Below are 17,565 nucleotides of genomic sequence, written 5' to 3' on the forward strand. Positions count from 1 at the left end.
TTTTGGTACCGGGGATTGAACTTAGGTCTTTGCACTTGCAAGGCAGGCCACTGAACTGCTGAGCTAAATCCCCAGCCCTGAAAGCATTTTATAAGACATAAGTATGGTATTTTTACATTATTTTTGAGAAAAATTATAATATAACCCAGTAGAAGCCTTTCTTACTGACACATTAACTTAAAAAAAAAAAACTTCTAGAAAAGGTATTACTTCTATTTACTTTGGTAAAATTAAACATATAATATTCTGTCTAAAAATTAGTCTATCTTGAAAGCAACAATAGGTATTGACGGCCACAATTTCTCATATTACCATACACTATTATTTCTGAGTCTTCAGTAGAAAGAATAGTGAAGCATTTTGTCTTCAACTTGAAGACAAAAAAATAAATCTTATATCTATAGATAATCCCACAGTGATAGAAAAAGTCACTAGTCAAAAGTACTTTTCATTACTGTCTAATCATCACAATCCTTCCAAGAAGGCAAGTCCCATTCTCTACATTTTAAAATTTTAAACACTGAGGTACAAAAGTGAAATAACTTCTTCAAGGTCATATACACCAAAAGATATCCAGATTTTCTTAAACTCATAAACAAAGATCTCCAAACTCCCCCAAACTGTTTATTGTATTACAAACAAGAGACATTTAGTGCACAAAGGAACTTGGATAGATCTTCAGCCTTTGTTCATGATGAAAGTTAACAAGAGGGAAATAAAAGTCCCATGACTTGTCCACAGAATAAATCTGAAAATGAGCAGAATCCAGTACACATGTTAAGCTAGAGAAACATCACACCACAGTGGTCTGGTTAAATCCCAACACCAAGCAACCTACTTCCTCACCTCTCTTTCACTCTCTACCCATCCATGCAGCCCCACACTGGCTCCAGAGAAAGACTTTAGAGTCTTTCCCAACTTAGCATAATTAACTGGAAAACTTCCCTTTGACCAACATCTGTTTCAGTCAGTTCAGCTTTTGGATATGTTTTATTTTGAGAGAAACAGTGTATTTTGCTCAATCTGTTTGTAATTCAGGTTTATGATTATAGTTGGTATTTTTAAATTTGGCATACCTAAATGATTTCTCAGAAGCAAATAATATTTTGGGGGATAATATTTCTTATATTTAACCATAAAGAAACTTTTGAAATGTGTCTTCTATAAGGGATGCTTTACAAAAGCATTGTAGAAGCCCATTTATTCCCAGTTCTATAATTAACTAGCCAAGGCATGTGGGAGAACCTCATGTAACTTCGGTGGAACTCAGGTTCCTGTTCTAATGCCTTATGAAAACTAGGATTATTAAACTTGAATAATGTATGATCTAAAGATTTCTAGTATTTCAAAATGTGCACTTTTAAATGAGTAAAGGGCATTTAAGTGAATTATATCTCAATAAAGCTGTTTGGAAAACAAAACACATTTTTACAGAGAAAGGTGCACTGATGCGTAAAAACCAAAATCGAAATAAACATGAGATCCTAGTATTTAACAGCAAGTTTCAGTTATATGTGACCTAAATCCTATCATCAAGTGTGTCCTGAAAATATATGCTCTCTTCTACTTGCACTCAGACTATACCACAGACCATGCTTTAAGAAAATGAAAGGATTATTAAATGTTTAAAAAATTGAAGATGGAAAATAAGAGAGTGGCCTACTAATAGGTGCTTTCCTGATGCTTTTATGGTCCTGAAACTTAATTCCTTCCCTAACTAGGTAAAAAAATTTGTTCTGACATCTGAGTCACAGCTTGGGAGACAGAGTGGGAGAGCGAGGCCTGATTTAATTTTAATATTTGGAATCAAAGCATTGTTGTACTTCTAAAATAGTGAAACTGCGGAGAGGTATAGCCACTGTTACATAATCAGATTTTCAAACTTTCAGAGCTTAACCATTTAGGTGGTAGGAGGAACCTCCAAACTCACATTTCCCAAAGTACATTCCTCCAAGGACTAGTTTTGCCTTTTGCCCAATTTGAAAGAGTGTTAGGAAAAAAATAAAGCATTTATGATGTTTTACAAAGGGATTGTGTTGAACACAACTGAATGGATTACCTCACCACCTCACCGTAACACCTTGGTCTTGTTTAACATGTTAATGTGATTTGTGAATGCAAACTCGCATGGCTGTGGATGCAAGGGCATGCTCTACCATTTCCACAGGTGGATATTTCCAGGAACCCTTCACTGGACTCTTCAAACACCCTGAACATGGCTGAGAGAAATGTGACATTTCTTGTTCTTCTGGGGGTGGGGGTGCATGCATGTGTGTGCATGTGTGTTTCTCTACAGCCAGTCAATGCTCCCAGCACAATGGCTGGTGGCTCCACATACTGCCTGGATACTAGCTTCTGTTAGACTTGGATATTGTGCTCCTGCTCCAGCCTCAGTACACCTTCACGGCATCTGTTATTTTAAAAATGCACAAAAACGATCACTAACCTTAGTAGAGCTATGAGAGAGCCGGGTGTGTGAGACAAACGACAATATGGTAGATAATATGCTAGTTGGAAGGCGAAAGAAGTACTGGGCTAGATGACAGTTCATGTGAGAAGATATGCAAAGGCAACTGGCAGCCAAACTTTGCAATCTTTAATGTACCTGAGTCGTGTAGAGACCACGCTAAAATATCGACTCTGACTGTGTTAAGTGTCGGCCTGGAGAGTCTGAATTTCCAAAGCTCTCTAGTGACACCGGTCCATAGATCATCCATGGACCAACACTAGCATCCAGTGTCCATGTGCTAGGACAAGTAGGCAATTGATGGTTTGTGTAATCTACTGAACAAACACAATTAACTTCAATCTAGGTGATGCTATCTCTTTATATTCAGTCATTTAGCGTTGATGTAGCTGCCAATATTTTAATAGCTAATGCAGTAGAGGCACATGTACTATAAAACATCTGATTCTAGAAGAAAACTTTTCTATATTAAATTCACACTTTTAAAATGAGGCAAGAATTATTTGAGTTGAAATAAACACTTTTGTGTGTATGTTAGAATTATAGGGCTATTTCTATGTGATTATTTGGAAGCAAGGCAAATTTTAATATTTGTAGACTATTTCCTGAATGTAATTTTTTAATTGTTTTACAAGAATTTAATGGGACAAATACTATGTACAAGGTTCTCTCTGCACATGGATGATGCCGAATCTTATGTGCCTGTGGAAACTACTCATCCTCATAGTCAGCTAGGACTCTCAGTCTACTCTACTATGCAAAATAAAGCATTACCAAGAACATTTACCAACAAAATTTACCACTCATTGAATCACTACTATTTAATCAAGGAAGTTGTTTCATAGTCTATAGATAACTCGAAAAGCAGATACGTGCTTTTCTTTCTAACGCTTTCAGATAAGTTATTCTAACCTGGACATGATCAAATGTTACTAAATGATGTATATCACTGTTTTTTTCCCTAAAATTACTATTATTGTGGTGGTTGCAATGATAGTAGTGGCACTGGAAATCTGAAGTCTGGGCCTTGTACATTCTAAGCAAGTGGTCTATACCTGAGCTACACCCCCAGCCCTTTTCTGTATTTAATATTTTAAACCCTAAAAAAATAAATGAGTGGCCACTACACTGTTTTAAAAATATAGATTCCAGGGAAGAACATACTAACCACCACTTATAGCCTGTAATTATATAAAGATTGCATGAAGTAACCAGCAATTAGTTAATGTTACAAGGAAAAAACAATGTTTGACCAATAGATGCTCTTCATATATTCACAAGGAAATACCTCAGTCTAAGCCGCAGTTGGCTTGTGATCCTTGTAGGTTAAATGCCTGGAGTAGACACTTATGAGAAGTTGGGAGAGGAGTAAATGGTTTTGCACAATTGGTTTTAGTATTGCATATATATTTCTTCTAGATAGTTACAGGCTAACTGGACAGTTTCCAAATCAATTTACACTGATATACCTACTACAAGTCTAAAATGGAAATCTGGAAATCCTATTGGTAGGTATGATTTAATTTTACAAATGTATTCATTAATTTTAAATTATCTAGATTACATTTTTTCATTGTAAAATTTCAAAAGTCATGTAGAAATCTCCAAACTCTGCCTTATCCACAGGTAACCAGTTTATGAGTTGTGTTTATCTATCTGGAACTCTACTTCCTGTCATAGAGGCCACCAGCCAAATGTGGCACTTAGCACTTAAAATGCAGCTCAAATGATGGAAGAACTGAATTTTGTTATTTCATTTATTGATTTAAATTTAAACAACCTTATTTGTCTAGTGGCCAACATATTGGAGAGTAAGTTCTGACTATTCATGTGATTTTTATGAACAATTACATGCCTATAAGAATAAGTATTGCCAATTTCTGAGTCTTTTTTTTAAGCATAGTGTTATATATAAAGATCATGCAGGGGTTTGCTTTTCTCCTTCAGAAAAATCTTCCTTGCCATTTTAAGCTGATGCATACTATTCCAGAATATGCCTAGTTCCTGGTTCATTTAGCTGTTTCAATATGGAAAGTCATTAAGGTTCCCTGTTTTTCACTATTCCATAATAAAGAAAGCCTTGCAAATCATTGGTCATACACTCCAGCTATTTTTTTTGAAATAACAGAAGTAGGCTTCTTAAGTGGTGAGATATCTGCAGTTTTAAACTTCTGATAAAACTGCCAAACTCTTCTCCAAAGGGAATGATTCTATTTATACTCCCACTGACAGTGCTGCAGTTCCTTCCCACTTTTTTTTTTCCCTCAGAAATCCTTATGTCACTATCAATTTTCCTATACCAGTTTCTCAAAGCTTTGTTTCTTTCAAGAATATCTTGGGTTTTGGATTTTTTTTTTTTTTTCTCTTTTTTAAGATAGAAGTCAAGAAGAGCACCAGTGGCTACCATTAAAATTCACAGAAAGGAAAAGTTATATTTTGTTCTGCTCCTAAGGCAATGTTCAATTTCAACTCTTTACTAAATTTAGTTGACCAAGCATTTCCATGGAGTTTCTCTCATATGACAATATCCACACATTATAGAAGGCTTTTGAGAAGGAAAAGATATTAACATTCTTTTTCACTAATGTTCTAGAACTACTCAGCACACTGTTCTTACAATTGGCTTTCCTACCATAAAGCTAGATTGTGCTGAGCCTTTATCCTTCTTTTCTACTTGCGCATTTACACATCCACACGGGAAGTGTAATGCCTGGGCAGGATTGTGAAACCTTTTCCTTGAGCAAAATTAGAGTTCTACAGGTAAAGGACTGGACTTGGAGTCTCACTGGAGTCTGGCCTGACAATAGTGTCATGGCAGCGTCCTGAAATAAACAGATTTCTATGGTTAAATGAATACTGGACCAGGATGGTATCAACTGCACCATACTTCTTGAGCCTGAGGCAAACTAATCACTCTCTTGGTCTTAATTTGCTTACCTAAAATAATGGTGATTAAATGGACCACAGAGCCAGCCAAACCAAAGTTATAACTGACAAGATAAAGCATTTTCTATAAGACCATTGGTTGATACTTTGATTTATGTTAACAAGTAAGACAAAAGTAAAATAACAAAAAAGTATTTTGTGATTTTCCTCATTTGCCAGTTACCTGGGATATTTCTTGGCTATGTTTCTTCTCACTAAAATAAAGCATAAAAGTAAAAAGTAAAAATTTACAGTCCCTTTCATAAGAGAGATGTAATGAAGGGCATGGAGTGGAACAGGTGGAAACATGCATTTAAAAATTCACATGAGAGTAAATTAGATGTCACAGTTGACATCTGTAAAGCTAATTAATTTTAACATTAGTATTTCAAAACAAATTTGGATTATTATTAACATGGGAGTTCGGTGACATTTAAGGGAGCCTATATATTTCACAGGAACAAATATTGTACAATCTAAAGTCACTAAATCTTATAACATATGCCAACTTATTTTTATCAATCAATTAATGTCTTTAACCCTGCTTTAAAATCAATACCATATTTTTGAGACTTCTATTCACTACACAGTCATCCCGGTCTCAGCAACTGCACAATGTAGGCCCACTCCATAGTGTTAGTAAGTGCACATAGATCCCAGGAAGCAGTGGTGTGGATCAGAGTGGAGCAGGCAGATCTTAGACAGGGGCCCGCCCCGATCCCAGAGGCTCAGGTGCACATGCCCAAGCTCAAGGCCCACCTAGAGAAGAGCTGCACAGGTGCACAAACTTCAACCAGAGTCCTGCCCCCATAGCATCGGTCCGAGCCAAAGGCTGCACAGGTGTATAAGCAACAGCCAGAGCCCAATATTATTGATAAGTGTGTGGAGATCCTAGCCAGAAGCCTGATCAAACAAGAACTGGGATGCGCAGCCCCCAGTCAAAGGCCTCCTAGACAACACGTACATAGGGGCCCCAGCCAGAGGCACACTTAGATAACATCCCAAGTGTACACAGGCTCCAGGCAGAATCCTGCCCAGACAATCCTGCCCTGAGGTCAGCTCAGGGATCCAGCTGGCCAACATTCTGAACCCAGGAATTGGTGTACTTGGTGAGCAGCAGAGAAAAGGCCAATCGGTGGCTTGCTGAGAATTGAAGACCACTGGATAAACAAAAAGTTGCCTCAACAAAGGCACATCAAGCTGCATCTGTTGAAATGAGAAGACATGTAAACAAGTCTCAAAACCAGACTTCCAGATCACCTAAGGAAACCCCAAAGGGAAATGAGATGAACAATCTCATACTCAACCACCTGGACTCACTGAACTGGTAAAGAAAGAGGATCTGGAAAAAAATGAAATCAGAAAAAATTTCTCAGATAACAGTAGAGATTGTGCCCATAGTGCAAGACATGATTAAAAAATCTAGTGCATGCACAGATAAAAAAAATAGAGGAGCTGAGGAACATGATGAAATCTCAACATAGGAAACAAATGGAATCCATAAAACAGACACAAACAGATTTCCAGGAGATTAAAAACTCCATTGAAAGTTTACACACCAGAATGAGCAAGGACAGAAATTTGAATATAGAAGATAGGATTACAATTAGTAACTAGGAAAAGAAAAATTTCTTAAAAGTAGTAAGGGACATTGAGAAATCAATCCAACAGCTGTTAGACAATGCAAAGAAGAATAACATAAGAGTGATCAGAGTCAATGAAGAAACAGGAGAGTGCAGACAACATGAAAAAAAAATGTTCACAGAAGTAATGTAATAGCAGAAAACTTCCGAAGTAGGAGAAAAAGAACTTGATGTACAAATAAGTGAGGCATATAGGGCTCCAACCAGCTATGATAAAAAACTACACATAGCCATATAATAGTTAAGATTCTAGAAACCCAACAGAAGAACAAAATTCTACAAGCAGTTAAAGAAACAAATCACACACAAAGTAAAGCCCATCAGAATCACAGCTGACTTCTCAAAACAAACCCTCAAGGCAAGAAGATCTTTGAGTGGTGTATTTCAAGCCCTAAAGGAAAACAGCCTCCAACCCAGAATGATGTACCCTGCAAAACTAGCTTTCAAAATTGATAAAGAAATAAGATACTTTCATGACAAGGAGCACCTTGGGAACTTCATGAATACCATAACAGCATTCCAAAAATTTTAAACAATATCCTAGGAAAAGACAATGAGGACCACAGCACAGGAAGCCTAGCAGAATGAAGCCATTAGGCATGACAAGAAATTAAATGCAAAGGGGGAGAATCCAACAACAACAACAACAAAAAGTCATGACAGGGGTAAGTCAATACATATCAGTTATAATCAATTCACCAATCAGAAAAAAAAATAGACCAGGAGAATGGGTTAAGAAGCATGATCCAACAACATGCTACATACAAGAAACACAATTAAAAAAAGAAGCTCACAGACTGAAAATTAAAGGGTGGAAAATAATACTCCATGTGACAGGAGTCTGAAAAAAAGCAGGAGTAGCTATCCTCTCTGCAGATAAGGAGATTGCAAACAAACACTGATTAAGACAGACAAAGAAGGACACTACATCCTTGTAAAGGGAACAATCCAAGAGAAAGAGATAACAATCATAAATATATATATACACCAAACACTAGTGTACCCAACTATATAAAACATACAGACATGAAAAATCAAATAAGCACTAATACAATAGTAGTGCAGACCTCAATACCCCACTGTCACAAATAGATAGATCAATTAGACAAAAAATAAATAAAACATTAGAACTCAAACTCTTTAAGAAATGAATTTAACAGGTGTTTACAGAGTGTTCCACCCCACAGAATCAGAATACACATTCTTCTCAGTTGCACATAGGCCATTCTCCAAAACAGACCACAAATACCTCACAGAACATGTTTAACTACTAAGGAACTGAAGTGATCCCATGTATATTATCAGAGCATAGTGTGATTAAATTGGAGATCAATAGTGAAAGAAACTGCAAGAATTTCATAAACACATAGAAATCAAACAACACATTTCTGAGTAACCAATGCGTCAGAGAGGAAATTAAGGAAGAAATCAATTCCCAAAATTAAATGACAGTGACAATATAACATATCACAATCTATGGGACACAATGAAAGCAGTCTTACAAGGGGAATTCATAGCAGTGAATACTCATATTAGGAAAACAGGGCAAGCTCAATTAAACAACCTGCTGCTAAACCTCAAGCTTCTAGAAAAAGAAGAGTGTGACAAACCCAAAGCTCATAGAAGGGAGGAAATTATAAAGATCAGAGCAGAAATCAATTCAATGAAGACTAAGAGAATAAAACAAAAAAAAATCAATGAAGCCAAGAGTTAGTTCTTCAAAAATATAAAATTGGCAAACCCTTAGCCAACCTTAAGAAAAAAAAAAAAAAAAGGAAAGAAAAGAAAAGGCCCACAGGGATTTAGCTCAGTGGTAGTGGCTCTGCCACCTGCCTCACCAAGGTCCTGAGTTCAATCCCCATTTCCAAAAAAAAAAGGCCTAAATTCATGCCACTAGGAATGAAAATGGTGAAATTACAAGGGACCCAGGAGAAATCCAGAGGATGATCAATACCTATATTTCAAGAACCTGTATGCCCATAAGATGGAAAATACCAGGGAAATAGATTCCTAGATATGTATAAATTACCAAAGTTGAACAAACATGACCTAAAAATTCTAAACAATTCAATATCAATGAAACTGAAAATGTAATTAAAAAATTTCCAAGTAAGAAAAGCCAGGGCCCTAATGCCTTCACTGCTGAATTCTACAAGATATTTAGAGAGGAGCTACTGCCACTGCTATTTAACCTCCAGTGAAATTGAAGGGGAAGCAATACTTCCAAAGTCATTCCTGTATCAATAAAATTAATTTTAAAAAGAAACTACACAATATATACATTTTAAAAATACAGGTATAAATATATTACAATATAATTAAAGCTATTTTTCCTCACTTAGTAAGTATATTAGGAAGAGCATGAGTGTACTACCAGAAACAGAATGGCTATTATCCCAAAATTTAAATAAATGTAGCTTTCATTTGTGACTCTATGCAAATTTCTCATAGCAAAATCCCTACTGTGAAAATATTCCTTAAATTTTGTATTTCATGTGCTGGATGTGAAGGTTCAGGCTGAATTCCAGCTATCTGAGAGATTGAGGCAAGAGTATTAGAAATTTGAGGCCAACCACGGCAACTTGGGGGGAAACTGTCTCAATATTAAAAATAAATAAAAAGGGCTGGGGATGTAACACAGGGGCAGAGAGTTGCTAGATTCCAATTCCAGTACAACACATATACTAATGGAAAATTATTTTATTTATTGACTCATTGATTCATTCAGCAAACATTTCTGTTTTATTGAGTACCTACCGTGTTTCAAGAATTCTGTACAAATGGTATAAAGATGTACAGATCTAGATCACCAACGTCCACCACTACAGTATCTGAAGGGAATGCAATCTATTACATCAGCCAAGGATCGCGAGCTTGGAAACTCTCTTTCACTTTCATGGTGTAACTTCAGAGCTAAAGATCAGGAAGAAGATGCTACTGTTTGGGTATATTGGGCAGAGAGGCTGTTTAAAGGCCACTTTCATACAAAAAACATTTGCAATGTCTACTAGGAGAAGGACATGAACAAATTAGCCTTTGCATGTTTCTTTTGAAGATTTACGTGGCCTTTCCTGTGAAATTTTGTTTTGCTCTATCACATGCACAGCACAGCATAGTACAGGTTTGGCAGGCTATACCCTAACCTGCTCTGTGGAATAAAGTGTGTAGTTTAGTTGTGATGCAATTCCTACATTTGTTGCCAATGACAACAGTTGTTTTCCCCATCGGGTTTCTTGTGGTTGGTCAGGTTGTGTCATGAGAATTGTATAGAGAAGAATTATGGGTCTGGTGAGTGCCAGCTTTGTGTACTGAGTAGAGTGTACTCAGGGATGAGAGCTCTTAGCTTTGCATTTGTAAGAACAGAAATTCAGGCTCCTTGGTACCCTACTGGGCTTCCTGCGTCATCTGGCTTCTCCTTACTCTCACTCCAGCTTGTATTTTCTAGCCTCTGGAATTGCTTGTGTGTCTGGAAAGTTCCACTGATTATATCTTTTCTGCTGTCCCCCATATTTCTGTAGCTTCACAAAACCTTGAATTGTGATCCCCCTCTTCTCTGAGGATGTGTCACTAACAAACAACTTAAGTCAACTACAATTTTCAGCAGACTCTGAACAGGGATTTGGAAAGATGAGAGGTTAAATTGAATTATAGTAAATTCAGCCTGTAGTCCAATTGCTTCCAGCTTTTCCCTCCCTCTCTGGGTTAACAAGTGTTTCCAAAGCCACGGGGCATTAAGAATTCTGAAACAGCTAATTAACAGTGCTGATCTACATCATGTGAAGCATGTGGGTTCCAGGCAGCTGTGAAACCTCAGCTTCCTGAGGCTATCAGCATGATGATGGAGCACTTAGAATTGTAGTTTGACTTCTGCTCCCAGCCTGTGGGAGAAAATGACCTTCTTACCAGGCACTTTAGAGGAGGATGGTCCTTTCAGCCTTGCCCCCACCCCTGAAAGAAAAAGAGACTGATTGCCCTGACCATGAAAAAGTAAATGAACATTTCCTCATGTTCAGACTGTGACTCACTACTGGCTTGTTAGTGGACAAAAGAAGCCTGAGGCATTCACTCCATACATCATCCAAAAGAGTGAGACGGGGATTGGGGAGATGCTGAATTTCATAGCTTTGGATCAGCTGCCTTCCAAAAGGCACACAAAACCAAGGCAAAGGAGCACGTTGGTGTCCTTTTCCAACTTTTTTCTTTTTCTATCTAAAGACTTCACAAAATAAACAAAAGTAGATAAACAAAAGTGATAAGGTAAATCAGCATCTGTTCAAAATCCTTGGAGATGAGATGAACTGGCTTCATCTTGCATATTTTGCCTGTAAGTTATCTGCTTTTTAATAAAGTTCTATGTCACACTCACTGACAAACTTTTTCTTCTTACCTCCAGATACTCCATCTTCCATAAAGTTAGGAAAAAATGCCTTTCCATACCACTGCTTTTCTGGAATAACCTTTATTTTTTCCCCTGTTTCATGGTAGATAATACTTCATACTAAAGCTATCTATAAGACTAACATCTATTTAATTTGATTTCAGGGTACGAGGCACAATATTGTGCCTTCTAATGTATGTAGTTCCACGCCTTACTCTTTTAAGGTTGTTACCCAATCACTTGTCTCTTTCTGTGGAATTCTTTGTCCTTTCTTAAAAGGCTACTTAAAGTTAAGGTACTTAGGAACTCTTTCTTCACCTGTGAAACAGAAGCAATTGTATGCTCTACATATCCTATTTATTCTTCTGTCATATCACAAAGAGGTCTGTGAATTATCTTTTAGTCCCTTATATTCGTATTGCCTATAAGATTCAGAAAGAAGATAATACATGATTTATCAAGAAATGCATATATGAATGGATAAGTTTATTTCATTAGGCCACAGATAAACTTCTTTTACTTCTAAAATTCATTCTTGTGCGATTTATTTTTAACAGAAGGTTTAAAATGATAATTAGGAAACTACCGCTAGCAGCTAAATCAAAGTTGTATTTTAGCAAATACAGGTTGGCTTTTAACTCATCTCCTGCAAAGTATGTCTCTCTTTTATGCAGGCTTCTCATAACTAAAACCACAGAAGTGCTACTCACTGACAAATAAAAGCTGGGTCTGTAGGCAACTAACTTTTATTTGTTGATTAAAACCTTAGAGATTTGTCTTTAAAATGTTTATGTAAAGCTAAAAGTGTGAACCATGCTAATATATTAAATTGGGATATGAAACTATTTCCAAAAGTGAGTGGAGTTTAAATTATAATAGTAACAAGGTAAAGCACACCATTTGCTTACAATAAATGAAGTTAAAAGATCAACATTCTCAGCAATAGGAGCATGGGCAAATGGTTTTTCTGTGTCTCTCAGATGGTCATTGCGAAGGATTTAAATATGAGGGCTTTGAGGACTGTTTGATGAGACTTTCAAGATAAGAGACACTGCATAGCATTATTTCAGTATCAGGAACAAAGAGAGAAATGCCGATGTCCCTTGGAGCAGGTAAAGAGTAGACCCATGGCTTCAGGTGCCTGAGTAAGAAGGTGGCCTGCTCAGGGAGCTGCTGGGTCTGGTGGGACAGCACCAGTCCCCAAAGAGGGGAACTTGTTCTTTTGTAGCACCTTTGGCTACTCCAGAAATAATAAGATGGATTGCATAGGGTAAGTGTTTCAGCAAATGTTAACAGAAATTAACAGAATCAAAATTTAAAGTATAATATCCTTTGTTGCTGCAGGCTGAAAAAATTTAGAAAAAATGTTCTTTTTAAAAAACAAAAGGTATAGGAAAGGAAGATTTAGAAAGGCCATTTATCAGTTGGTTCTAGGTAGTGATATGAGTTTTATAAAAAGAGAAAAAAACCAACAATACAAAATCTAAAATAAACACAATGTAATTTTAGGCTTCCTTAACCTCTAAAAGAAAATTACTGTTCACTGGAAACAATCAGTTCACTGTTCTTTAAGTGCGGGGAAGATTTGCCTGCTGTGGATAACCACAGCCTTAATGCGAACAGGGCTAGTGATGAATCTAGAAATATTTCATAAGAAAGAGGTGGGGGAGAGAAAGGGAGGGAGGGAGGGAGGCAGGGGCGGGTTCTCCAAAGGTAAGAATTATGTCTGGAAGAACACAGTTAGAATTGACATGCCAGTTTTCCTAGTAGTGGAGACCATTTCCTGGAAGAAAATCAACAGAAATTTTGTACTGAGAATTAAGTGCTAGAGACAAGCAAACAGTGAAGCAGACAAACAGCTTGTTACGTATGAAGGTGGTTTCTGAACAACCTGAGCTGTCTTCTGGTAGATCTGGCTGCCAGGGGTCCAGGAAATAGCTCTCAGTTATGTTGCTCTGAGGTCAGAACACACACAGCTGAAGCCCTCATAAATAATTTTATGATTTATAAGCTCATGTGATATCACATTCATCATTATCAGCAGAAATCTAAAGGCAGGAACAGTTCTTTATGTTCCTCCTACACTCGGTGGGAGCCAGTGGAGGGGAAATGGACCCCATTCCTGTGTATTGTATGTCAGACACAGTGCGTCATGGCAGCTTTAGGAGAACTGCAGAGGAGCCAGTATTGTTATTCTGTAGACAAGGATACAAGAATTTACAGAGGACACTAGTTTAGTCAAGTGTAGAGTACAGCTTTTGCCAAAATCGTGTCCATTTTCAAATAACTAAACACAACAAAAGAACAATGTGAACATTGAAAAATGTTGTATTTCAGTTTTCCAGGAAGAAGCCACTCTGCTTTGTTTTGGAATAATTAGCCCCAAGTTAAGATTACAATGGAAATATGTAAGACCAAACGCAGTATTTAACTCATTTAAAAATATCTGGGGCTTCATGGGAAAATGAAAAACCAAGCATTAAAAAAACACGTAGACTTCAAAGACTGAAAGGAAAAGCAGATAAGCAATTTCCCAGTAAAGAAAGATTGCTGTGGAATTATTGTGGAGTGTGTGGAAATTGCAAAGGGGAGTGAAAATGTACTCTGATACCCAAAGCGAATAACAGGATGTATGACTAACGCTGTTGACCTATGACCTCGGAACACACAGGCAGCTGACGTTACTTTTCTTTTTCTTTCTCTTTCCTTTTCCTCTCTTTGTTCTTATTTTTCATTAGACCCTCTACCTAAATTTTGCTTCCTCCTTTACTGTGACTCTTATCTTCCTCTTGTCTCTTTTCTTTAATGGAGCCTAATCGCTTCTCGGCCTTTTGGCTAAGATCAAGTGTAGTATCTGTTCTTTAATGGAGCCTAATATGAAACTGATTGTGAAGCTAATAGGAAAATGATTCATACATCATGAGAGACACTGTCCACCACTATCCTTATTGTGAAACCCAGGTAGGTGCAACCCATTTTTTCACTGAATATCTTTTTATTTTTATTTTCATTGTGCAGCACAATGGTTCTGATCTGTCCACTCCAAACCCAGAAGGTGTACAAGAGGGAGCTTAGGCAGCTGGGCCAGAGTGCACTGTTAATACTTTCTGTGAGAAGGAAAATATTCCTTATCCCTGTCTGAGGAACACTTCCGGAATGCAGGCTCAAGTCATGACAGTCTATCCAGCATCACAGAATGATCCACCGTAGCATTTTATAGGAACAATGTCAATAGAAGAAAGGCATCCAAGAGTCTCTCGTTCAAAAATTTGTGGTTGAATGGAGCTTAATACATTATAATGCATGTACGGTCTAACTATGTTGTCCTTGGATGGAGAGCACATCAGTTATGAAAAGCCACAAGAACAAACACTCTACTTGATCTTAGCCAAAGGCTAAAAAGCGATGACTGTAATGGAGGGAGTTCACAGTGTTCACAGCAGCACAAAGCAACCTTAGAGAACCCTCCATGTGAATGCTGCTTCATCCCAGCAGAAGGCATCGAATACTCCCTTTAACCCTGTGAGTCTGTGTTTCAGAATGATTTCATGCTGGCTCCCTCGGAGAAACCAGCTGGATGGAGAGTGAGGCAGCCCCCCCCCGCACCCCGCTAGACAAAATTATCTCTCAGTGATTATTTTGGATTATTAATATGGCCCGCTTGTTGTATCCATCTATTCCTTTAAAAATACAGAGTAGCTTCTTAATTGCAGGTGGTCATCATAGGTTTGTCCTTATGAGAGATAGAAAATTCAATGCTTAAATATAACCAATTAAAATAAATTCCTGCTTCTAAAGGTATAGCTGTGGGAGGAAGAAGAGAGCTTGGGCTGACTTGGATTCAAGGCTCCCTTGTGCAGTTTGTTCTGGGCAAGGCACTTAAACCTTCGACTCTCACTTTCCCTTGTGATGGATCAGGGGTGTTGTTTGGATGTGGTTTGAGTCCGTTTCCCCCAGGGTCCCTATGTTGAATTTAATCCCCACTGGGAGGTATCAAGAGGGTAGAAACTTAGAGTCTGTTTCAAGTGGGATCTTTGGAAAGATAAGGAACAGATAAGATCATTTGGATGGAACCTCCAAGATTCAATCCTGGCCTGGTGGTTTTATAAAAAGAGGGAGATAAAGATGAGAGGAGGAGTTGGGGAAGAAGAAGGAGGAGGAGGAGGAGGACGAGGGGGAGGGAGAAGAAGAAGAGAAAAAGACCAGAAAGACATTTACACAGATGCTTCTTGGCTATGGACAAAACTGTGAGCCAAGATAAATCCTTTGTTTAGAATTTATCCTGTCGAGGGCTGGGCACTTAGCTCAGTGGTTTCACCACCCGTTTTGCAAGTGCAAGGTCCTGAGTTTGATCTCAGGTACAAAAAAAAAAAAGTAACTAGAATTTATCCTGTCTATTTTGTTAATGGCAACAGAAAATAAAGTAGTATCAGTGATTATATACCCTACCATTATATTGTAAGAATAAAGGAGAAAATATGTGAGAATATGCCCTGGGTTCTGTGACTACACAGAAATAAAGCTCTAGCCAAAGTATTTACACAGACCCACAAAGATACAATCTATAATCCTAAAATAATCTGTGACTTGCAAAGTCACAGGGAAGAAAGGTGGCAGGAAGCTACGATTAATTGAAGAGGGACACTAGGTTGATAGGCATTATTGCCACTGTAATGATGTAGCAACTAGGGCTCAAAAATGTTACTCAACAAGCTTGAAGTCACGTTAGAGCAATAAATGACAAACCAATGATTAAAACCATTTCACTTATGTTTATTAGTTACAAATTCCAGACACATGAAACACTAACACAAAGCAGGTGTGTGTGTGTGTGTGTGTGTGTGTGTGTGTGTGTGTACAGGAAAACAAGAACATTATGGGAAAATAAATCACAAAGAATGCCCACTGCCTGTGAGACATTTGAAAGGTCATGAACACAAAGTTCAAAGAGGATTGTAGGGTGGAGACACAAAGTCGTAAGGGTGAGTGGAAACTGAGTGTGTGAATGAGTTTTCCACTATGAGATAAGGTCTCCATTTCCTTGAGAGTCTTAAGCGGGACAGTAATTTAATCCAGGTGATTTTAGGAAATATGTTTGGTACCATGTTTAAAACTTGGATGGTGAAGAAATGGAACAGAATGGCTGTCACTGGTGAGATAAGGCTCTGGATGAGGGGAGAGAAAGCAGGATGAACCAGTATGAAGGAAGAATGGAGAAAATATGTATGTGGACCTGCATGGCAGTGATGGACGTAGAGTCAGAATGATTTCAAATGTTTTTTCACCGTAAGAGAAACTTTGAATGGTGGCCAACCACCTAGAACAGTGGTGGCAAACTTTTTGGATCTTACATTGCTAAAAATACCCCACTATGGCACACACGCCACAGGTTCGCCACCACTGACCTAGAGTAGCAGAATTGACTTCATAATTTATTTAATGCTTGCTTGATCATAAATGTCCTTGTGTAAATCAGAATCAGATCCAAGATTTGCTTGCTTTGTAACTAAGTGGTAAGACTGCAGGGAAATAGCTAACTTTTACTACCTCAAAATTTACTGGCAGTTATAAATACCCAACTAAATGAAGCCAGTTATGTTCCTAATCATATTGACTTAGGTCAGTTGCTGAGACTGTCAAGCATAAATATTCAACCTTTTAAGGATTGAAGATCCATTCATAATGGCTCATTACCTAAAAGAAAGGGAATGATCTTTAGAAATGTCACCCAAGTACCTTTAGCGGATAAGGAAAGTTCTAATCAAATGATTAATCACTTGATCTGTTCACTTCACAGAGATCAGTATCATCTGCTCATTCAGCCATTAGCAGTGGATGAAGGGATATTTTTAGAAGAGTTTTACTTCTTAGGAAATGATAGCTTAAGTAGTGACGACATTGAGCAATTATTTTTAAAACCTTACTGGTTAAGCAGTAAATGGTGTTAATCTGAGTTACCCCCTCTCTGAGTGGACTGTCACAAAAACACAGGAATCTAAACAGCTCATAGAGTGTGCAAGAGGTTACCAGTGGTGTTTGCCAGTGCGTGATGCTGCACTGTCATACCTGCACACGCACATACACACACATGCACGTGCACACACATTCAGACACACGTGCACAACCCTAGCTACCTCTAAAGAAATTCAACA

General features: G+C 37.7%; 1 protein-coding gene and 1 pseudogene across 2 annotated transcripts in view; one reads left to right on the top strand and one right to left on the bottom strand.

Moving 5' to 3' along the window:
• Pde4d (phosphodiesterase 4D) overlaps positions 1 to 17,565 on the bottom strand; it is a 1,223,725-nt gene that overhangs the window by 741,715 nt on the left and 464,445 nt on the right. The window lies entirely within an intron of this gene.
• Positions 14,229 to 14,374, top strand: LOC117285542 (annotated as a pseudogene).

The sequence above is a fragment of the Fukomys damarensis genome, unplaced genomic scaffold (genome assembly GCF_012274545.1).
Source record: "Fukomys damarensis isolate Sample0158 unplaced genomic scaffold, DMR_v1.0_HiC HiC_scaffold_1, whole genome shotgun sequence".
NCBI classification, from domain to species: Eukaryota; Metazoa; Chordata; class Mammalia; order Rodentia; family Bathyergidae; genus Fukomys; species Fukomys damarensis.